Source organism: Myotis nattereri, assembly GCF_964212035.1.
Source record: "Myotis nattereri genome assembly, chromosome: 1".
Classification (NCBI taxonomy): Eukaryota; Metazoa; Chordata; class Mammalia; order Chiroptera; family Vespertilionidae; genus Myotis; species Myotis nattereri.
In genome coordinates this window covers 137,146,102-137,169,588 of record NC_138075.1, presented here as the reverse complement: position 1 = coordinate 137,169,588, position 23,487 = coordinate 137,146,102, and the positions used below count along the sequence as shown (strand labels likewise).

Genomic DNA, 23,487 nt, shown 5'->3' with positions numbered 1-23,487 from the left:
TATTAAGCATGACATACCAATATCAATCAAGAAGGTGAAACAAACATGTAATAAAGTCCAATGAAATAAATTCAGCTCTGTGAAACTATGTTTTATGTTTGCTGACACATTTTTGTTTATGACCAATATCATCTTTAGTTCAGCATGTGTGTCATACTAACTGGAATTTAATTCACAAGTGTTATTTTTATTGGGTTTTCAAATTTGGAATGCTTTTGATCCAAAAGAGATATCTATGCCTTAAACACACACACACACACACACACACACACACACACACACACACACACAAACATTCCTTCCTTCTGCTTTATAGTACGTATTAATACAGTCTCTCATTTCCTCGTACTATGTTTTAATTGGAAGCACTTCATAGCCAAGGTCTGTATTGCCCATTATTGTGTGTGTTTCTTGAATGTGAAGGTGGTGCAAAACTGTTTCTGAGGGGTAAAGTATACATCAGAGCGAAGTCTGGCAGCAAAGTTAGCAATACTTTTTGAAAAATAAGCACCCAACATGTTCTGCACTGGGTTAGTACTCTTAGCTGGGTGGCTGTGATAAGTCTTTTTCTTTGAAATTGATAGAACAAACTTCTGAATGATTGAACTGGTGATGTAATGAAGAACTCCATGCAGCACCATAGGGAAGATGAAGGAGAGAAGAGGAAGTGGTCATTTGCTATGAGGCACTCCCATGCCTATCACTCTTCCAATCCCTTCTTTAACACATTCCAAAATTCCAGCATTATCTTGAATCACCTCCCTCTGTACTATTTCGATTAGACTTGCTGAATGAAAAGGCATTGCCACCATATGTTAGCCTAACCTTATTGCCAGGTCCTGGCAAATAGTGATTTTCAAGGTGAATGGAACATCATTAAGCAGTAATGTGTGGGAATACTCCACAGAGGAAGCCAACAAGCTGGAGGCATTTCACTTCACAATGATTTCAGTAGAAAGTGTTTTACTGTTTGTTTAGGATTTCATTTACTAGTATGTGAAACCTCCCTTGGTAAAGGTGTGAATTCACTGATTATTCCCTCTGCTCCAAGTGTGACTCCCTGGACAATAAGTGTACTTCCCATTCCTATTTTAAAAAGTCTTTATTGCCCTGACCGGTTTGGCTCAGTGGATAAAGCGTCGGCCTGCAGACTCAAGGGTCCCGGGTTCGATTCCAGTCAAGGGCATGTACCTTGGTTGCGGGCACATCCCCAGTGGGGAGTGTGCAGGAGGCAGCTGATCGATGTTTCTCTCATCGATGTTTCTAACTCCCTCTCCCTTCCTCTCTGTAAAAAATCAATAAAATATATATATTTTTTTAAAAAGTCTTTATTATTCAGATTATTACAGATATCCTTCCTCCCCCCCCCCACCCTTACTCCCCTTCACCCGGTTCCTGCCCTGCCCCGTCCTTTGCACCCCATTGTTTGTGTCCATAGGTAATGCACATATCCATACAAGATCTTTGTTTAATTTCTTCCCACCCCCACCCTCCTTACCTCTGAGAATCATCAGTCTGCTCCATGTCGATGCCTCTGATTCTATTTTATTCATCAGTTTATTCTAGTCATTGGATTTCTTATTCATTTATTTTTATTTTTAGATTCAACTGTTGATAGGTATGTTTTTTTGTAGTTCATATTTTGCAGTTCATATTTTTTATCTTTTTCTTTTTCTTCTTCATCTTCTTAAAGAATGCCCCTTAACATTTGATGTAATACTGTTTTGGTGGTGAAGAACTTCTTTAGCTTTTTTTTGTCTGCGAAGCTTTTTATCTGACCTTCAATTCTAGATGGGTAGAGTAATCTTGGTTGTAGGTTCTTGGCATTCATCACTTTGAATATTTCTTGCCACTCCCTTCTGGCCTGCAGTTTCTGTTGAGAAATCAGCTGACAGTCATATGGGCATTCCCTTCTAGGTAACTAACTGCTGCTTTTAAGATTCTCTCTTTGTCTTTTGCCCTTGGCATTTTAATTATGATGTGTCTTGGTGTGGTCCTCTTTGGATTCCTCTTTTTGGGGACTCTCTGTGCTTCCTGGACTTGTAAGTCTATTTCTTTCACCAGGTAGGGGAAGTTTTCTGTCATTATTTCTTCAAATAGGTTTTCAATATCTTGCTCCCTCTCATCTTCTGGGACCCCTATAATGTGAACGTTGGTATGCTTGAAGTTGTCCCAGAGGTTCCTTACACTACCTTCATATTTTTGGATTCTTATTTCATTTTGCTCTTCTGGTTGGGTGTTTTTTGCTTCCTCATATTTCAAATCATTGATTTGATTCTCAGAATCCTATACTCTTCTGTTGAATCCCTGTATACTATTCTTTATTTCAGTCAGTGTATGCTTAATTTCTGACTGATCCTTTTTCATTTTTTTGGCATTCTCACTAAGACCCTTGAAAGTCTCACCAAGTCCTTGGTGGTTTCTAAAAGATTCTTGAGTAACCTTATAATCATGGTTTTGAACTCTATATCTAGGAGTTTGCTTTTTTCCATTTCTTTAATTTGTGACATGTTTCTTTGTCTCCACATTTTGGCTGCTTCCCTGTGTTTGTTTCTATGTATTGGGTAGAGCTGCTATAGCTCCTTGAGTTGGTAGAGTGGCTTTGTGTTGTAGGTTTTCTATAGGCTCAGTGGCTTAGCCTCCCCAGTGACCTGAGCTAGGAACTCTAGGTGCACCCCTTTGTGCACTGTGAGCATAGTCTTATTATAATTGATCCTTGATTGCTGTTGGTGTCACTGGGAGGAATTGACCTCCAGGCCAGTTGGCTGTGAGGACTAACTGCGACTACAGTGGGAGAGCTGCTATGCAGGAGACACCCCTATGTCTTGCTTAAGTAGGGCTATGGTACTCACTGATTCTGCCCCTTGAGTGTGTCACTTATGGATGTGTAGAGTTGTAATCTTGTGTAGTCTGACACTGACCACTGGTACACTGGCTCTTGGGTATCCAGGGAGGTGCAAAGTAAGCCACTGCCTGGGGCCACCCAGCAGGAGATACAGAGAGACCTGCAGATTCCTGCTGTTTGTATCGGGTTTGGAAGTGCCCAGGCCAGACCCAGCTATGAAGCAAGGCAGGCTGATGCTGGTGCTGGGTCTAGGGCCTTTTATTGATAGGTTTGGGGCTCCCTGACCCAGCTGCAGCTTGTTTGAGAGATTTTAGCCTGAGCAAGGACAGGCCATTCATATGCAAAAGCTGCTACACACAGCTTGGGTGCAGTTGTAAATTGGATGAGGTGGGGTCTTAGGGAATTACTAGGGTGGAGCAAACAGAAATGGCCGCCAGTCAGCCCTGCTGCTGGGCAGGTTCTATCCAGCATAAAAACAATGATCCCTGTGAGCACTTTTGTCTCAGAGAAAGCTGCCCCTGACTTCCTGCCCCAATGCCAGACAATCCAGTTTCTCTTCATATGTGTCTATTTTTCCCAGAGCCTCACCCTGGTGCTGGAGCTCAGAGGAAGCGGGATCTTGTAAGTTCAGTTCATGGTGCTAGCCTTTAAAGAGGAACAGCTGGGTCACCAGAAGCCTCTGAGTCACTGAGCCCCAATCTGCACTGGTTTTTATAGCCCATAGTTACGGGGATTTCTTTTCCCAGCTCTGGGACCCTGTGCTGGGGGTCTGGTGTGGGGGACTCCTTACTCCTCCGGGCAGTCTCTGCAGAGACGATTTCCCAATTATAAAAGCAGCACACGTGGGTGCTGGACCAGCCTGTTCAGCGCCTCCGCACCTCCTACCAGTCTCAGTGTGCTTTCTTCTTTACTTTTTTAGTTGTAGGACTTTCATTCAGCCAGCTTTCCAGTGATTCTGGATTATTGTCGTTCTGTATTTTAATTGTAATTTTGATGTGGTTGTGGAAGGTGGCGAGTTCAAGTGTTTACCCATGCTGCTATCTTCCTTTCTCCCCCTGTAATTCTTATCTTTGTTCCTTCATAGTAAATTTCCCTCCACCCCTTTGATATCTTTTAAGATTTTCTCTTCACCTTTGATTTTTCTGCAGTTTGAATATAATATGCCAAGGTATGGATATTTTGGTATTTATTCTTGTTGGTGCTATCTGAACATCCTATATCTGTAGTTTTGTAAGCTCTCAGTTATTATTGCTTGGAATATTTTTTCTGTTTTCTGGGCTCCTTCTTCTCCTTTTTATTCCCATTATGTATATACTAGTGGCCAGGTGCACAGAATTCATGCATGGGGGAGGGGGTGTCCCTCAGCCCAACCTGCACCCTCTCCAATCTGGGACCCCTCAAGGGATGTCTGACTACTGGTCTAGGCCCGATCCCAGGCCTAAACTGGCAGTCGGACATCCCTCTCACAATCCAGGACTACTGGCTCCTAACCGCTCACCTGCTTGCCTGCCTGATTGCCCCTAACCACTCTGCCTGCCAGCCTGCTTGCCCCAACTGCCCCTTCCCACCGGCCTGCTTGCTCCCAAGTACCACCCCCCCACACCAGCCTGATCTCCCTCAACTTCCCCCCCTGCCAGCCTGCTCACCCCCAGCTGCCCCCCCCCCCCCCCCCGCTGGCCTGCTCACTCCCAACTGCCCTCCAGCCAGCCTGATCACCCACAACTGCCATCCCATCCTGGCCTGATCACCCACAACTGTCCTCCCCTCTTGGCCCCTAACTGCCTTTATCTCGGCCCTGCCACCATGGCTTTGTCCAGGAAAACATCCGGAAGTTCTCCTGGAAGGTCTCCCGGTCTAATTAGCATATTACCCTTTTATTAGTATAGATAGAGGCCTGGTGCACAGGTGGGGGCCAGCTGGTTTGCCCTGAAGGGTTTTCCGGATCAGGGTGGGGGTTCCCTTGGGGAGCAGGGTGGCCTGGGCAAGGGGCCTGTGGTGGTTTGCAGGTTGGCCATGCCCCCATTAGGGTGGGGTCCCCACTGGGGATGGTGCCAGCCTGGGCGAAGGGCTGGGGTAGTTTGCAGGCCAACCACGCCCCCATGGGGTAAGGGTCCCCACTGGGGAGGCGTGGCCAGCCTGGGTGAGGGTCTGAGGGCCATTTGCAGGCCCCTCCCTCGGGGGCCGGCCTGGGTGACCCAAGCCTCCTGTGTTCAGGCCAGCTCCTTCAGCGGCTGGCCAGGGCAAGTGGGAAACTTGGCTTCCTCCATCGCGGGGGGTGGCCCAAGCCTCCCGCCTGCTCTGGCTGGCTCTGTGGCCGCTACCATCTTTGTCCCGCTAATTTGCATACTCAGTCCTGATTGGCTGGTGGGCGTCATGAAGTGACAGTCAATTTACATATTTCTCTTTTATTAGTGTTGATTACACCTTTTAGAATTGTCCCACAGTTCTTGGATATTCTGTTCTTTCTTTTTCATTTGTTTTTCTCATTGCATTTCAATTTTGGAAGTTTCTATTAACATTTTTTTTTCTGAGCTGTGTCTAGTTTTTTGATCCAAAGGCATTCTTGATTTCTGTTACAGTGCTTTTAGTTTCTAGCATTTCCTTTTGACTTTTTCTTTGACTTTCTAGCTGTATCCTTACATTAACCATCTGTTCTTTTCACTTTTTCCATTAGAACCCTTGGCATATTAACCTCAGTTGTTTTAAATTCACAGTCTGATTTCAACTTCTCTACCATACCTGAGTTTGGTTCTGATGCTTGCTCTGTCTCCTCAAACTATTTTTTTGTTGAAAGCTAGACATAATGTCCTAGATATAAAGAACTGTTGTAAACAGGTATTTAGGGTGAGATTTTATGTTTATTTGGCTACTGGTTAGGCTCTGTTTACTGCTTGCTGCAGCTGTAGATGTCAGAGGCAACATTTTCTCTGGTGCCTGATATTTTCCTTTGGTTTCCCTAGAAATTTCTTCCTAAATAAGATCTAAGACAGTGGTTCTCAACCTTGGCTGCACATTAGAATCTTTTTAAAATCCTGGGAATCTTTTTAAAATCCTGATTTCTGGGCCTCATCCTCTGCATATTCTGTTTCTTTGTTATGGGGTGGGGCCACAACATTAGCAACAAAGAGAATTTCCGGAGGATGAGGCCCAGAAATCAGGATTTTAAAAAGATTCCCAGGTGATTCTAATGTGCAGCCAAGGTTGAGAACCACTCATCTAAGATGTGCAGTTCTTGTTGTTTTCCTCTGTTATGATACAGGAGCCTGTTAATGAGGCAGTAAGATATTGAGGAAGGAGAAACATGTTATAGTCTTAAGATTAGCTCTCAGCATTTTAATGAAACTGTGTTCTTGGGATGGAAACGTATGCTTCTTAGTTTTGGTTTGTTTTACTTCCCCTGCAGGTGAGAGAGGAAAGTTAGAGTGGGCTGGGATTGAGCATTTCCCTTCCCTACATGGCTTAAACTGCTGTGAAAAAATAGTTTCTATTTAGGGCAGGCCCTTGTTAGAAGAAGAAAAGAATTATCTGAACATATTTTAAAGGGCTACTTTTCCCAGAAGCAAGCGGAGATCTTTTCCCAATTTTCCCAAGAGAGCCAGGTAAGGCTCTTGGAGGTAAAACTCAGAAAAGTGTGGAGACGCCCCCAAACTGGATTTCCCTGGAATTTTTATCTCTCAAACTTGTCCACATTGAGCCTCTAGCAGTTAATTAACCACAGGCTAAGTTTTCCTATCCCAGTGCCGGTTCCTGTGGAAGCCCCTGCTCCTGGGCTTTCGCTTCAGGATGACGTGATTCTCTGTATCTATTTGTCTCTCGCTTCAGTTTTGGAGAGTGTGGTTTGCCTTGGGACCTCAGTTCTCTGGTGGATCTGAGAAGAATTGCTGATTTTTAATTTGTTCAGCTTTTTTTCTTACTGTGATGTCAGGAGTGATGATTTCCAATCTCCTTACATACTGGACTGAACACTGGAAATTCTTTGCTTTCATTTGTATGTGTTATATTATTTTAATTGTGCCTTATCCCTATTTTAAAGAGTTTAGAATGGCTGACAAAACATTGTGTGTGTATTATTTAAATTGCAATTAGATATTAAAGCTACAAAAAGAATGAAGCAAGAATGATGTTTAAATTGGTTATTATAGTCACTGTGCTTAAGCATTACACTGGACCAGGAATTACCTGAAAGCAATATCAAACAAGAGAAATATTATGGGTTACACAGCTATCTACCTGGCTGAGTAAATATGACAATTTTTGAGTAAAGACAATATTCTTCTGCTTCTAAATTCTAAAGTAAACTTACCACATGAAATAAACATGTGGAGCATTGAGCAACAAGCATATAGCAGGTAAATTTTTTGGCAACAGTAGACAGATACATGCTATTTTACATAGCCCTTTTTCATACTAACTTTAAGTAAAAACCAGCATAAATGTTTGACTCAGTGAAGGCAATTCCAAGAGGGTCAACATTAATATGCGCTCGAAATATACTGCCACAACATGACATTAAACTAGAACCTTTACAACCTTAAGGAATGAGTGGATGGCTTGGGAGTCTATCTTTATTAAATATAACTTTTCTTAGTTTGGCTTTAGTAGTCATTGGGTGTTAGATGGGACCCAATAAATGACACCACCTTTTACCAACCACAATTGAAATTGACTGGAGCATAAAATGTATCAGTCAGCAGCTGGAGGTCCTACACATCACCTTTATTACCGATAGGGCTGGTTTTGGAAAATGTGGCCTCTAAGTGTAGGTAAGTGGACTTCCCACTCCTGAATCCCAGAAATAGACTGACAAATACACATGGTCTCAGGCAGCATTAGACCAGAAAGGCCCTCCTCAAAGAGCTTGGGAAGAGCAGGTTAGAATATTGGCTTTTTTCTCTCGTGAAAGTATAGTAGTCCAGCTCATTCACACCGTTTCTTCTCCTTCCAAACTCCCCAGTCATGTTAGCTCATAAGGGCAGAGAGAAGCCAAGATGTTTTGTTATTAGGATTCTTCCACTAGGAAGGAAACATGGAAAGTGAAGTATTCATGGAAGTAGTAATATCTGGAAAGGTGATTCAAGTCTACTCTCTGGCAAAAGATTTAAAGCATTGACTGCTAATTAAAGACATACTCATAATATCACTGTGTATGTCATGTAAGTGGATTTCATATGACTTTTGTGGATGTCATATCTGCATTTCTGTTGTGAAAGTTGAGAGGCTCAAGCTATTGGTCAGATGGGGGGGCTGCCCCACTTTGGCCTGTGCTGGGATCTGTGAATCAAACCAAAATCCTCCAAAAAAAAGCATTGCAAGTGCTTGATTGAGATACCATACTTCTGTGCCCTAGTGATTTTGGCCCAGAAAACAATGCATTGTTTGCTTTTAGGGCTGTAGCAAAAGGTCAGTAAAACCAATTAAATGACAGATTTGAAGCAGTGTGAGCTCTTGGTATGAACATGGGGCTGCATTAGCTAAAAAACAAAACAAAACAAAACTGTATTCCTCTTTCCCCCAGGGCACACAGTGACTTCGTGAATCAAGCAAAGAAGGAATTTAGAGTTCTAAAATAAAATTCACTTTTAGGGTGGTTGGAGGGTTTGTGCAAAAATACATTTTATTTTAAAGAGAAAGATGAGAAACCAAGATATTAGAAATACAGGATATACTTTTTGATTTGCTGCCAAAATATTTGATTTGTGTCATATTAAAGAGCTCAGTAACTTTATGGGTTAGGCTAATTAACCACAGGTCATTTAGTTTAGTGACATAACTATTCCACAAACAAGGGTTGAAAACTACGCACAGTACGTGGTCTGAGCTGCTTCAGAGTTGAACTTCAGCAGGGTTGGCCGGAGGAGAATTTCCACCTTTTGCAGTTTCCTTCAGAAGGTTCCACTGGGAGCTCAGTACGAGCAGCTGAAAAGTGTAACTGCTAACTCTTCCATTTGTTTCAGCAACAGAATTTAATTATATACATAATTCACACATCTTTGATTGTTCTTTCTAAGCCCCTTTCAATATTGCTTTGGTTGCTAATTGCAGATTGCCTGGAGTGGAGGGGAATGAGATCTGCAAAGTAAACATTTATTATTTCTTTATTTAGTAAAGCTGCAGCTGATAAACACATCCAGTAATTAGAAGAGACTGTGTGCCATGGAAGAAGGAGATTTGGATAATAATAATGTCATAAAGACAGCTAGAGTCACTATTATTATCCAGTTGTCCCTCAGTGTCCATGAGGGACTGGTTCTGCAGATACCAAAATTGGTGGATGCTCAAGTCTCTTATATAAAATGGCGTACTATTGCATATCACCAACGCACATCCTCCTATACAGTTTAAATCATCCCTCGTTACTTATCATGCCTAATAAAATGTAAATTATATGTAAATAGTTGTTATTGTTTAGGGAATAATGACAAGAAAAAAAGTTTGTATGTGTTCCGTATAGACACACCCGTCATAGTCCTAACTACATAGTACACATCAGCAACATTACAGTTAAAAAAATATTTTCAATCTGCAGTTGGTTGCATCTGTGGATGCAAAACCCACAGATACACAGGGATGACTGTACTTACTGGTCCATGATGAATTGATTTCTTGTTTCTTCACGTTTGTTGGGGGTGCCATAGTTATATTGTTTCAAATGAAACTGAGTGCTAAGTTCTTCAATAGGTGTATATATATTGTAAAGGAGGGAAGAGAATTGGCAACTTCTAAAATTCAGTTATCTGTAAATCCTACTCACTGCCTCCAAACTCAATTACCTAAAGCCAGATTTTATATCATTTACCTCCTAAAAAAAACCTTTGATAGCTCTCTTTTATCCAGGAAATAATAAACTTCTTTAAAGCAAGTTTGGGGAAAGAATTTAAGGTCTTCCATAATTTAGCCAGAGTTTATTTCTCCAGAGACTAAACACTATTATTAATTAGTGTCTAGTCATATTAATCTATGATAATTCTTCAAACCCTGCATGTTCTTTTTTTTATAGCAAAGGTGGAAATTTATTGAAGAATAGATACAGACTCCCACATGAGGAGAGGGAAAGAGTCCCACAGAACTGACTCCCAAGTAGGGAGGGGGAAAAGGGTCCCCTGCATGTCCTTTTTTATCTGATATTATTTTTCGGTCAATTCTTTATGCAGTATAACATAGTGGATATAAGCAGAGTCTCTATGTTTCAAACATTGTTCTATTGCTTAGTTGTTGAATAATCTTGGACAAATTTAATCTATCAGTGCTTCAGTACATGCATCAATTAAATGGAGTTAATAATAATATTTATCTCATAGTATTGCCATGAGAATTAAGTGAAGTGCTGCATGGCGACTGTTTAGAACATTACTTGGCTCATAGTAAGCATGCAGAAAGTATTGGCTCTGATGAAGATGATGATGATGGTGATGATGATGGTCATGGTGGTGGTGGTAATGAATGGAATGCCCTTCTCTAATATCTAGTTATTTAAAAATTTACTCAATTGAAATTCCACCTCCTCTAAGAAGACATTTTTCTCTTGCCATGTTGTTTTAATCTTTAAATTTTTATTTATTTATATTTCAATCACAGTTGACATTCAATATTATTATATACTAGAGGCCTGATGCACGAACTTCGTGCAAAGGGCTCGGCCCTCATAGCCAAGGCTTCGTCCATAAGGTCATCCAGAAGGACATCTGGAAGGTAGTTTGGCTGCCTGGTCTAATTAGCATATTGTGCTTTTATTATTATATATTAGTTTTAGATATACAGCATAGCAATTAGACAATTATGTAATTTATAAAGTAATCTCCCCAATAATTCAAGTACCCACCTGGCACCATACATAGTTATTATATACTAGAGGCCCGGTGCACAAAAATTTGTGCACTCGCGGGGGGGACGGAGGGGTCCCTCAGCCCGGCCTGTGCCCTCTCACAGTCTGTGACCCCTCGGGAGATAACGACCTGCTGGCTTAGGCCTGCTCCCGGGTGGCAGAGGGCAGGCCCAATCCCTAGGTGCAGCCCCTGGTCGGGCTCAGAGCAGGGCCGATTGGGGAGTTGGGGCACCGCCCCCTGTCATGCACAGAGCAGGGCGGATTGGGAGTTTGCGATGCCACCCTCAGTCACGCTCAGGGTAGGGCTGATTGGGGGGTTGGGGCACCGCCCCCTGTCACACTCAAGGCAGGGTCAATGGGGAGGTTGCGGCGCCACCCCCTGTCACGCAAAGAGCACGGCCCATCAGGGGGTTGGGGAGCTCCCCCCTGTCATGCACAGAGCAGGGCCGATCAGGTGGTTGAGGAGCTCCCCCCGTCACTCACAGAGTAGGGCCAATAGGGGAGTTGGAGCACCGCCCCCTGTCACACACAGAGCAGGGCGGATCAGGGGGTTGGGGAGCCACGACTGTCACACTCAGGGCAGGGCCGATGGGGAGGTTATGGCTCTACCCCGTCACACACAGAGCAGGGCCAATCAGGGGGTTGGGACGCCTTACCCTGTCATGAACAGAGCAGGGCGGATAGGGAGGTTGTGGCCCCGCCCCCAGTCACACACAGAGCCGCAGGGCGATCAGGGGGTTGGGGCGCTGCCCCCTGTCACACTGATCCCAGTCCCAGGAGGCCTCACGGCTCCGCTGATCCCGGTGCTGGGAGGCATATTACCCTTTTACTATATAGGATAGAGGCCTGGTGCATGGGTGTGGGCCGGCTGGTTTGCCCTGAAAGGTGTCCTGGATCAGGGTGCGGGTCCCCACTGGGGTGCCTGGCCAGTCTGGGTGAGGGGCTGAGGGCTGTTTTCAAGCTGGTGGGTGACTAAAGCTCCCAACTGCTCCTTTTTTTCTTTTCTTTTTCTTTTTATTCTGGGCCAACTTTAGCTTTGAGGCTTGGCTCCAGCTCTTAGGCCTCGCTGCTGAAAGCAGGTTTCTGGCCTTTGTTTACCTTCTGTATTTGAAACAATGTTGCGATCCTGCTGGCTAAAGCCGGGAGGACTAAAGCAGGTTTCTGGGGTTTTGTTTAGCTTCTATATTTGTAACATAGTTGCTTAGAGTTGCAGCTCAGAGGCCTGCAGTGGCAGGTGGGGAATGTTGGAGTCCTCCGTCACTGAAGCAAGCAAGCCTCATGTTCACTTCCAGCTGCCTGGCTGCCGGCTGCCATCTTGGCTGGCAGTTAATTTGAATATCGCCCTGATTAGCCAATGGGAAGTGTAGTGGTCGTACGCTAATTACCATGTTTCTCTTTTATTAGATAGGACTAGAGGCCCAGTGCACAAAATTCATGCATGGGTAGAGTTCCTAGGCCTGGCCAGCAATCAGGGCTAATCAGGGCCTTCCAGCTGCTGGCCAGGGCCTTCCTTTGTTCTGCGCCACCCCCTGGTGGTCAGCGCACATCATAATGAGCAATCAAACTCCTGGTCTCCTGGTGGAACTTCTGAGGGTACAATTGCATATTAGGTTTTTATATATATAGATTATCAACTATATTCCCTATTCTGAGCTTTGCACCCCCCATGACTATTTTGTGATTATCAATTTGTACTTCTTAATCCATTTACCTTTTTCAACCCTTCCCTAAACCTCCTCCCTCAGGCAACCATCAGTTTGTTCTCTGCTTCTATGAGTCTGTTTCTGTTTTATTTGTATATTTTGTTCTTTAAATTCTACATATAAGTCAACATCATACTAAATGGGCAAAAACTAAAACCATTTCCCCAAAGAACAGGAACAAACAGGGATGCCCACTTTCACCATTCCTGTTAGACATAGTATTGAAAGTACTAGCCACTGGGATCAGACAAGAAGAAGAAATAAAAGGCATTCAAATTGGAAAAAAAAATGTAAAACTGTCCTTATTTGCAGATGACATGATATTGTACATAGAAAACCCCAAAGACTCCATCAAAAAACTACTAGACTTAATAAATGAATTCAACAATGTAGCAGGATACAAAATTAACACCCAGAAGTCTATGGCATTTCTATACACAAATAATGAACTCATAGAGAAATTAAAAAAGCAATCCCAGGGTGAGGGCATGAGTGAAGGGGTTGGGGGGTAATGTGGTGATAAGGACACATATGTAATAACTTAATCAATAAAAAAAATTTTAAATGCAATCCCATTTACCATTGCAACAAAAAATATTAAGATACCTAGGAATAAACTTAAGCAAGGAGATAAAGGACCTGAACTCAGAAGATTTCAGGACACTGAAAAAAGAGATAGAGGAAGACATGAACAAATGGAAGAATATACTATGTTCATGGATTGGTAGACTCAACATCATTAAAATGTTCATACTACACAAAGCAATCTATAAATTCAATGCAATCCCCATTAAAATACCAATGGCATACTTCAAAGACCTAGAACAAATTCTCCAAAAATTCATCTGGAACAAAAATAGACCCCAAATAGCTGCAGCAATCATGAGAAAGAAGAACAATGTGGGAAGGATCACAATACCAGATATCAAGCTATACTACAAAGCCATTGTTCTCAAAACTGCCTGGTACTGGCACAAGAACAGACATATAGACCAGTGGAACAGAACAGAGAATCCAGAAATCGACACAAGCCATTATGCTTAATTAATATTTGACAAAGGAGGCAAGAGCATACAATGGAGTCAAGAGAATCTCTTCAATAAATGAATGGTATTGGGAAAACTTGACAGATACTTGCAAAAAAATGAAACTAGATCACCAACTTACACCATACACAAAAATAAACTAAAAATTGATAAGGAATTGAATGTAAGATGGGAAACCATAAAAATCTTAGAAAAAGCCAGAGGCAGCAAAATAGCAGAAATTTCTCATAGCAATATCTTTACAGATATGGCTCCTAGGGCAATGGAAACTAAGGAGAAAATAAACAAATGGGACTACATCAAAATAAAAAGCTTCTGCACAGCAAAAGAAACCATAAACGAAACAACAAGAAAGCCCACTGCATGGGAGAACATATTTGCCAATGTTATCTCTGATAAGGGTTTAATCTTCAACATTTACAGGGAACTCATACAACTCAACAAAAGGAAGACAAAGAATCCAATTGAAAAATGGGCAAAGGACCTAAATAGACACTTTTCTAAATAGGGCATTCAGAAAGCCAAGAGACATATGAAAACATTCTCAAAGTCACTAATCATCTGAGAGATGCAAATCAAAACAACAATGAGGTACCATTTTACACCTGTCAGAATGGCTATCATCAACAAATCAACAAACGACAAGTGCATGTGAGGAGGTGGGAAAAAAGAAACCCTTGTGCACTGCTGGTGGGAATGCAGGCTGGTGCAGCCACTGTGGAAAACAGTATGGCATTTCCTCAAAAAATTAAAAATGGAACTCCCGTTTGACCCAGTAATACCACTTCTAGGAATATATCCCAAGAAACCAGAAACACCAATCAGAAAGGATATATGCACCCCTATGTTCATAGCAGCACAATTTACCATAGCTAAGATCTGGAAACAGCCTAAGTGCCCATCAGCAGATGAATGGATTAGAAAACTGTGGTACATCTACACGATGGAATACTATGCTGCTGTAAAAAAGAAGGAATTCTTACCATTTGCAACAGCCTGGATGGATCTGGAGAGCATTATGCTAAGTGAAATAAGCCAGTCAATGAAGGAAAAATACCACATGATCTCACTAATTTATGGATAATTAAGAGCATTATAAACTGATGAACAAAAAATAGATACAGAGGCAAAGCAACATCAAACAGACTGTCAAACTACAGTGGGAAGGCCAGGGAGGGTTGGGAGGGTGGGGGTAAGAGATCAACCGAAGGACTTGTATGCATGCATATAAGCATAACCAGTGGACACAAGACACTGTGGGGTATAGGAGGCCAGGGGAAGGTCAAAGGGAGAAAAAAAAAGGAGACATATATAATACTCTTTGTAATACTTTAAACAATAAAACAATTAAAAAAATTTTGCATTTCTCTAATGATTAGTGATGTTGAGTATCTTTTCATATGTCTGTTGGCCATCTGTATGACCTTTTTGGAGAAGTATCTATTCAGGTATTCTGCTCATTTTTATTGGATTGTTTGGTTTTTGGTGTTTAATTGATTGAGTACTTTGATAAATTTTGGATATTAACCCCTATCAGATGTATGATTAGTGAATATCTTCTCCCATTCTGTGGTTGTCTTTTTATTTTGTTGATGATTTCCTTTGCTATTCACAAACCTTTTAGTTTGATGAGGTCCCATTTGTTTATTTTTTCTTTTGTTTCCCTGCCTGAGGAGATATATCAGAAAAATTATTGCTAATAAGCAGTGTCAGAGATTTTGCTGCTTATGTTTTCTTCTAGGAGTTTTTTGGTTTGGGAGTCTCACATTTAAGTCTTTAATTCATTTTGAGTTTATTCTTGTATGTGGTGTAATAAGGTGGACTAGCTTCATTTTTAGCATGGATTTGTTCGATTTTCCCAACATTATATGTTTAATATACTGTCTTTTCCCCATTGTATATTCTTGCCTCCTTTGTCATATAGCAATTGTTCATACAGACATGGGTTTATTTTTGGGCTCTCTATTCTGTTCTATTGATATACATGTCTCTTTTTATCCAATACCATACTGTTTTGATTACTATACACCTTGTAATACAGTTTGACATCTGGTAGTGTGGTACCTCCAAATTTGTTCTTCTTTCTCGATTGGTCTTTTTTGTTCAAATAACACATTTTTTTAATTATTCTAGTTTTATGAAAAGCACCATTGGTATTTTGATAGGGATTGCACTGAATCTACACATTGCTTTGGGTAGTATGAACATTTAATGACGTTAATTCTTTCTATCCATGAGCATGGTATATGCTTCCATTTATTTGTATCTTCTTCAATTTCTTTTTTAAATGTGTTATAATTTTCCCCCTATACTCCCATTTTGTATTAAAAATGAATGAAAATACACATTGAAGAGTCATGGTATTTGGAAGAATATACATAGGACCACCTAGTTTCATAAAGAAATACAGTTTTTGCCATAGTCGGTTTGCCCTAACCAGATAGAGCATTGGCTTGTGGACCAAAGGGTCCAGGGTTTGATTCCAGTCAAAGGCACAAACCTTGGTTGTAGGCTTCTCCCCGGCCAGGCCCTGGTCAGGACCTGTGCAGGAGGCAACCAATCGATGTGTTTCTCTCACATTGATGTTTCTCTTTGTTTTTCCCTCTCTCTTTCACTCTACCTAAAAATCAATGGGAAAATATCATCGGGTAAAGATTAACCAAAAACTAAAACTAAAACTAAAGGGAAGGGAAGGGAAGGAAAGGAAAGGGGAGGGGAGGGGGAGGGAGGGAGGGAGGGAGGGGAGGGAAGGGAAGGGAAGGGAAGGGAAGGGAAGGGAAGGGAAGGGAAGGGAAGGGAAGGGATGGGAAGGGAAGGGAGGGGAAGGGAAGGGAAGGGAAGGAGGAAAGGAGGGAGGGAGGGAGGGAGGGAGGAAGGGAGGGAGGGAGGGAGACAGGAAGGAGGAAGGAAGGAAGGAAGGAAGGAAGGAAGGAAGGAAGGAAGGAAGGAAGGAAGAATTAAGAAAGACAGTTTTGTAAACTTTGAATGCAGTGATCATTGATGTAGGTTGACAAATAGGAGGAGAAATGTTTAAGTCTGAGTTAAGAGGAGAATGGGATGATGTGAGATAGAAAAAGGCAGAGTATTTTATGGGGAAATGTCATGAGTCTTTGTTTGGCTATAACTGATATCATCCAAGAAAGGATATGTCTATGAGTTAGGTGAAGACTTTACTGTATTTGCAATGTTCAATAGACATTACCATCATTGTCCATCATTGTTATCATTATCACTGTGAGCTGACATTCTTCAGGCATAAGTCTACACTAATGTTAGGAATACATTTTCTGTGAACAAAGTGCTATGGGGTGGGATGGGATGGGATGGGATGGGGATGGGATGGGGATGGGATGGGGATGAGATGGGGTGGGGTGGGGTGGGGATGGGATAACATTTCGGTATTATAGTGAATGGGTTTCAATTTCTTTGATTCAGAGGATGAGCAAACCAAGCAATATGGTTGAAGGTGTCTATTCAACATACTAGATGTGTGAAAGTCTGCTAAGATCTAGAAATTGGACAGGATGCTCAGCCTACCCTCTCACTGCAGACCTGGAAAGAGAATTCAACCATCACACAAGGGCAAAAGACAATGCACACATCTTGTCCAAGAACTTGCCTTGATTGAGAAGGAATAATGAGAAACAAACCTGAATATATTTATTGAAGATAAACTTACGGAGCACTGCCCAGCACTAGGCATTGTGCCAGGCATGTTACGCATAGCAGCGCATTTGTTCCTCTCAGGAGCCCAGTCATCGAGGAGCTCTTATTCCTTTTTATAGATGAGGAAACTAAAGCTTAGGAAAAAAGAGCACATCATATATTACTAGCTACTAAGCAGCAGAGCTGAGCCTTAAAAAATGTCTGCCAGAATAAGAAATAAAAGGAAAAATGAACATTATTTGGAAGAGTCGGAAATCTCTGAAAATAACCTGTTGCAGGACTCAAAACAAAATTCTAGAAAACTGCTTCTTCAATAGGCTGCAAGAAGACATGGCCCCAGTGAACTGGGAAGAAAAGTCATAAAGATGGTTAAGATGAAACTCTAACAGAATAAAAAGAAAATATAACAAAATGAAACGAAGGGAACCAGAATAAGTAATCCAAGCTCTTGTTTACGTTTGCATCTATCTCTAGACCATTAACCTGCCATTGTTCTATCCTAGTGCTAGTGCACTATTTGCTGTAACTTTGTGATATGTTATTATCGGGTAGGACAAGACTGTCTTTATTTTCTTCCATTTGAAGAAAATATCTTTTTTTTATTTGAAAATATCTCTCAGAAAAATACAATAAAAAGGAACTTTCCTATTCTGACAAAGGGTACCTAGCAAAAACCTGCTGCAAACATCACATTTAATGGTGACATATTAAAATCATGCCATTTAAACTTAGGAACAAGACAAGATGCCAGCTCTCACTGCTTCTATTCAATATTGTTCTGAGTTCCTAGCTAGTAAGATAAAAAGAGAACCAAAAGAAATAAGAATTTGGAGAGAGAAAAAAACAAAACTGCCATCAGATGACATGATTGAAAGTACAGGAATTTAAGGGAATCTACATATTAACTATTAGAACTGATATGAGTGCTCACCAACCTTCCTGAGTACAAGATCAAAATACCAAAACAAATTACATTCCGATACAATTAGGAAACATTACTTTTTTTAAAACTTCCATTTACAATAGTGATATAAATTATACAATTAGGACCTCAGGGGTCAGTTAATAACACCCTAACCTCTCCCTACATGTGAGCGTGGAAACAATTGAAAGGTAGATGGGGAAGTCAAGAAGAGGGCCTTCCGAGCATCAGCAGAGACCGCATGGAAGCCAGGGGTTGAGACTTGGGAATATCTAGGGAAAGAGATTTGAAGTAGAGGGGATAGAAATTGCCGCGATTCCTAAACAGGAGCATGTCTGGCGAGCTGGAGCAGGGCAGTAGCAAGGAAGCTGGTGTGGCAGGCACAGGGGGAAGGAGCAACAGAGTGGCCAAGGTCAGGAAAGCCAGTTCAGTAGCTACGTTTGGAGGTAGTACGGTGTGTCAAAAAAACACACACATTAAATAATGATTCATACAAATAATTATTCTAAATTGGCATAAGTGCTAAAAGAGAAAAACATTAAGGTGCTAAAAATTAACATAATAATAGGACATAATGTGGCAAAGAATGAATAGCCCAAGACATAAAGAACTCATTACATGTGATAGGAAAACACAAAGTCCACTCTGGTTGCCTCTGTGAACTGATTGATACTCATTCACAAACTTCAAAACAAGCTCTGGTCAAGTATGTTGGCTTAAAAATCCAATGACACCAGCAGAAAAAATAAAATCTAAAGTGGATTGAATTTCACTGGACCAAAAGGGTAACACTTCATTTCTGACAGTCAGAATAATTCTAACTATTTATAAGTAGAAAACATAAATAGCATATTTCTCAATGATATAATCAAATTTTCCATCTAGTTTTTATTGTTGTCATTTAAAAATATTCCCAGTGGGATATTTTATATGTGAAGAATCTAGGAAACTGAAAAGAAAGGCAAGCGGGTGTTGCCAGGGCCCAACCAGTGACAGCAGGTCCTGTAGGCAGGACCGGCAGACACGGCACTGCCCAGGAGAGGGCTGGAGTAGGAGACAAGAAGAAAGAAGAAAGAGAAATGACAGACATCATGAGATCCTACCCAAACATGGGTATAAGTTCTTGCGAAACACCCCAGGGGGCTCCCAGAAATCTTTTCCAGAGACACTGCTGGAGGATGAAATTGTTACCTTTATTTTTTAAAAAATATATTTTATTGATTTTTTTTACAGAAAGGAAGGGAGAGGGATAGCGAGTTAGAAACATCGATAAGAGAGAAACATCGATTCAGCTGCCTCTTGCACACCCACTACTGGGGATGTGCCCAAACCCAGGTACATGCCCTTGACCGGAATCGAACCTGGGACCCTTGAGTCCGCAGGCCGACGCTCTATCCGCTGAGCCAAACCAGCTAGGGCAATTGTTACCTTTATAATGTCCCACTGAAAATATTATTGTATTTTGAAAAGTAGAGAAAACACCCCTGGATATAAAGGCCATATTTAGAGACACTTGAGCTTGAAAACCGAACAAAGCAAATGGTCATTCACTTCTACAGACAACTCAAGAGTATAATTCATACTGATACCATCTGCGGCTGCCTGGTGACAAAAGGCCTTCTTTACCCGTAAAAAAAAAAAAAAAAAAAAAAAAAAGACCCAGGCGACACATTCAGCACAGAATCCATTTATGAGTCTATGGGCAGGTGGAGAGCCATAGTTAAATCCTTGCTGGCCTGGCTCTTCCACTTACTAGGTGTCTGAGCACCACAGCAACCTCACCCCTTTGTTCTCAGCTTTTTGTTGTGAATGTTACATTTTTAAATTTTTAAATATATAGTGCTCTGAGCACTGCTTCACAAAAATAGCTAAAAATCAAAATTAGCTATTGAGAAAAGAGATAACAGCTTGAAGAGTTGCCCTTAAAAAAGTGAAGAAGAAACATATGTATATGATAGCACTAAAGCTAGATTAGGGAGGGCGTCAAGGGAAATGGAATCAGTTTGAGCATCAAGAACCCATCTCTTAAATGCCCCTGTGAATCTGTTCTCACTACTTTGGATGAAATCAGAATTAGCTATGAATATGGTTGTTTCTTTTTATTTTGTTCCATTTGAATGGCGTTTCTGGCTTGGTCTGCCATAAAAAAGAATGGAGATAAGAATCAAGCTGCCTTTGAAGACAGGAGCACAATGCTAGTGAGAAAGAGAAGACCTAGGCTAAGGTAGGGCCTTGAGGTCCACCTGGTATTTATGCTAAAACATGCTTCCTCGGAAGCCTCAGATTTGGACCACTGCCCTGTACAGAGTGCTCTTTCACTTCCCAGCCTGTGAAGAGCAACAGAAACTGGCCCTGGGTGATTTTTTAAATGTGTTGGAATGATGCTGGAAAGCCCAAATGATTGCTTGGGATGCTGGCAAACCATCTTTGGGGAATGTGCAGGAAGCGGAGTAATATGCAAAGCAGGGACTGTAGTCAAATGCTGCCAGGGAACCGCCTCTGGGGCCAGTGGTGTCCCCATGGCACCTCCTCTGCACCCCTCAGTGCCCCACGGCCAATACTGCCTCCCAATGCTGGATGGGCTGACCTGGCCTTATGTGTCCCTGGCACTTAATTCATGTCTAGGGTGACTGTGTTAGTCAAACTTAGGCCATGCATCTGCCCTCGCCTGCAAAGAAGACTAGAACCGAGGGGATCTGGACTTTTCAGCAATGTTTCCCATACAACACTCACAACACGGGGAACTCTTCACCCAGAGGGATTCCAGTGGTGGGCTGTAAAAAAGCAAGACAAAACTCAAAAGTAGCCTCCAACAAATATCTACGACACACCAGGTTTAAGATGCAAAATTCAGTTAATTGCTGCCAAACTCAAAATCTGGTAAAAGTGCCCATCAAACAGTGTTCACACTCCATGGTTGCCAGAAGCGCGCGCGCGCGAGCGCACACACACACACACACACACACACACACACACACCACTCCAGTTAGAAATGAGGAGCCTGTTCCTTAAGTCTGCACTGGTGTCAAGAAGGTGTGGTGCCTTCATGCCAACAAGTGACACGTGAAGACCTTTTCTTGGCCACTTCCTTTGAGAGTGATTTTGTGGATACAAGTCCATGAGAGGCAGTGCCCACCTGTTGGCTGTTGCGCAGCCTGTGAGGGATCACACCGTCACACGCCTCCCCATTTAGCCTCTGAACAAGCTCCACGCAGATCTTGGTGGGCAAAGTTGAGAACCCTGAACATGGGATGAAGTGAGAAAAACGTGGAGTCAGTGTGTTTGAAATGATATCTTGTGTGCGAAGGAGAAACTAATTAAAAGGCCAAACTCAAAGACCAAAGATATTTCCTTCCATCTTTACATTTTGTAAAACAGACATAGATGCTTATATTATTTGCTAGAGAAAAAAAAATCCCTCAGCAGAGCTACTTGCTAAGCATTTTCCCCATGTAAACTGACCATGTGCAATGCAGAGAATAGGGACACTCTAAATGAATCCGGATGGTTCCAAACGGCATCTGTGCATATCTCATAAAGATGAAAATGAGGGAAGAAAAAAGGAAATAAAAAAGAATGGCTCTGGAGAAAGGTAGATTGTTTAAGCTATCTGGCATTGGATGCCATGGGCAATACCTAGCCAAGGGTATCTGTTAGAGAGGTTGTGTGGGGTTTTGGTGGTGTTGCTTTTTCGATGAAAGTGCATGTCTGGCAGCCTTCCCATGACTTGTGGAATGCATCGAGAGCACTGTCTCTACACTGGGTGGTCAGCCAACTCTCCTAAAGTTTCACTTGGCTTTTTTTTTTTTTTTTTTTTAACAAAATTTAAGTTCCAGAAAGGCCTCCGGATCCTTCACATGTTTTTCCTTTGCTGTTGCTCACAGCTGACTCATGTCAGTGGTCACTTACAGTCTGTTTTTCTTGTTGTTTACTGACATGTTGGAGACGTGTGTTTCAAATGGCAGCTTGTTTTAATGTTGGCTTATAACACGTCATGTCAATCAGTTTGCACTTCAATAGACTGAGTGCCAATTGAGCTAGGGAAGGGTTAACTCTTGCGGTGATGAGTCTTTAGGATATTTTAGAGGGAAAAAATATGTTGGCCTTAACAAATCTCATGCTTTCATATTTTTTCAGAACCTAGGAGCAGAGAGATAAAACTAGAATAATTCAGTTTATCTACTTAGGCCTGGGGTTCCTCAACAGATGTGATAACAGAATGTAAATATTGATATCCAGCTGTCAGCCTATTGGCCTTCCTCACAGAGGTTAGGAGAACTTGGCTTCTCTTGCTGAGAGCTGGCCAGGGGCAGGCAGGAAATTCAAAAGAGAATGTATGTATCAGATTTTTTTTTCATTCTAAGTTTGAAGCTTTAAAAAAAAGAACACGGAGGAAATGCAGGGCTTCCTCTCTGGCGGATCTTGTTTGTTGAACTCCCACCTTTTCCATCTGTCACTGGTCCAAGGGACTGAGCACTGGCTTCTTTGAGCACATTTCTAATAGGTTAAATTAGACCTAGATGGGGAGTACCCAGCTTTGGGCTCACCACTGGCCTCCTTAGCTCCCGCCGGGTCATCTGTTTTTGCTTTCACCCAGTTGGGTTTGCACCCTTTACAGTGTGAGTCTTCCAAAGTGCCAATCGATCCTGGTCTGTACTTCAAGCTTTCTGCAGGGGGTCCACTGCTTAGTGAAGTCTTCTCGTTTGTTTGACACTCTGGCAATAGACGAATATAGAAAATATTGGGTAACAGTGAGTGCTATCCTATATAATAAAAGACTAATATGCAAATTGACCAAACAGCAGAACCACCCGTTGCTATGACACACACTGACCACCACAGGGCAGACGCTCAATGCAGGAGCTGCCCCTGGTGGTGACCCTTTTAAATCTCCTGCATATTTTTTCTTTAATTTTATTTTTAACTTAATATTTATTAGCTTTTTGTTAGTTGTTTTAATGACAGGGAAACATAAAGAAGAAAACTGAACTTGCTTCTAATCTCTCTCCAAGATCATGGGGATGAAGAATGAGCAGATGGAAGACAAGTCCAACCTCCCCCCTCTCCCCCACACCCAGGGGCACCCATGCCAGCGTTAGTGCGTCTCCTTTCTGTCCCCTGCCTGAGTTCACACTTCCCCACAGGGGAAGCGCCGCTCAGCCAGATGCTGGGCTCACAGCTGACGAGCGCAGCAGCGGTGACGGGAGCTTCTCCCACCTCTCTGGCAGTCAGACCTCCCCTGAGGGCTCCCAGACTGCGAGGGGGCACAGGCCGAGATGAGGGACCTCCCCTGCCCCGACTACACGAATTTCGTGCACCAGGCCTCTAATAATGAAATAAAACAGGATGGAGGAGAAAAGGACTGGGGCTACTTTATATAGTATCAGGGAAAGCCTCACTGAGAAGGCACTGTTTTCATTGAGACCTGAATGAAAGAAGTAGCCAGCTATGTGAAGATCTGAGAGAAGATACATCCAAGCAGG

At 42.1% G+C, this 23,487-nt stretch overlaps 1 pseudogene across 1 annotated transcript in view; it reads right to left on the bottom strand.

The window, feature by feature from the left end:
• LOC308529714 (mitochondrial outer membrane protein SLC25A46-like) overlaps positions 1-23,487 on the bottom strand; it is a 60,130-nt pseudogene that overhangs the window by 675 nt on the left and 35,968 nt on the right. Inside the window, exons 2-4 of the transcript in view lie at positions 7,569-7,627; positions 942-1,086; positions 320-820 (exon numbers count right to left, since the gene is read on the bottom strand). The product of the transcript in view is annotated as a mitochondrial outer membrane protein SLC25A46-like (transcript). The remainder of the gene's footprint in view (positions 1-319; positions 821-941; positions 1,087-7,568; positions 7,628-23,487) is intronic.